This window comes from Engraulis encrasicolus, chromosome 13 (assembly GCF_034702125.1).
Source record: "Engraulis encrasicolus isolate BLACKSEA-1 chromosome 13, IST_EnEncr_1.0, whole genome shotgun sequence".
NCBI classification, from domain to species: domain Eukaryota; kingdom Metazoa; phylum Chordata; class Actinopteri; order Clupeiformes; family Engraulidae; genus Engraulis; species Engraulis encrasicolus.
The window spans coordinates 9,777,063-9,778,149 of record NC_085869.1 but is presented as its reverse complement, the minus strand read 5'-3'; positions in this window follow the sequence as shown (position 1 = coordinate 9,778,149).

Below are 1,087 nucleotides of genomic sequence, written 5' to 3'. Positions count from 1 at the left end.
ACCTCTTTTGTGGTGATGAATGGAGGGGCGGGATCATGGTAGTGTGGGTAGGGTGACAGTAACTTACTGTGGTGTGGCCACAGTAAACTACTGTGAGAAGATCACAGTAAACTGTGAGGATGGCCACAGTAAACTACTGTGAAATGAATGCAATTAGTAGCCAGTAATTCCCTGTGACATCACGGGAATATTTTTTACTGTGTGCACAATCCTGACACCAATGACATGTATTTCCTTAAAAGGTCCTGTGTAGGTTGGGGTAGAGTTTAGCTCTCCAAAGTCCATTTGTGGTTCCCCAATTAAGTTCAGACGGACATTCAGTTCATTGTCAGAGTTCAATGGCAGTGTGTGTTTGTGCGTGCCTGTCCCAAAGCTGTGGCTTTTGTTTTGAGTGTGTGTGTACTGTACACACAGTTGCAAACAGATGTGCCCACACGCACGCACACGTCACACACACACACACACACACACACACACACACACACACACACACACACACACACACACACACACACACACACACACACACACACACACACACACAAATATACCACAGCTGAGGGATGGAAGACTGGGGACACTCTGATTATCATGGAACTCACTGTGCATCTGTGTGGGACTGTCTGTCCCGGTCTAGTGATAAGATTGAAAGAGAGTACCCTACAAGATTCTATGTAATGTCTTCTATGTGCAGTATTTGATCCTAACAAAAAATAAAGCCATTTGTTGCTTTTCCAAGTAACCAGTGCATGTAGACTGCCACCACAAATACACATACTGTACACTGAAGAAAAAACAGTCAAACACCTCTCTGAGACAATCCCAATACATTTTGAGTTACATTGTATTTCCCGTCTAAACTCTTTGTACTTCCTCTACCGTGATTGTATTTATGATTTGCCATTTTGAAAAGATAAACATTAGGCTACATGCCATTGTGTGTATTATGTGTTTCATCTGTTAGCCTAATCTTCAGTTAGACTCTGTATGGTCTATGCTGTTGCTGCTAGGTGTTGTTCTGAGATTTATTACTAACTTATTGGCAGTCTGTGTCAAAACAAGCTGTTTTTTAAATAGCCCATATAAC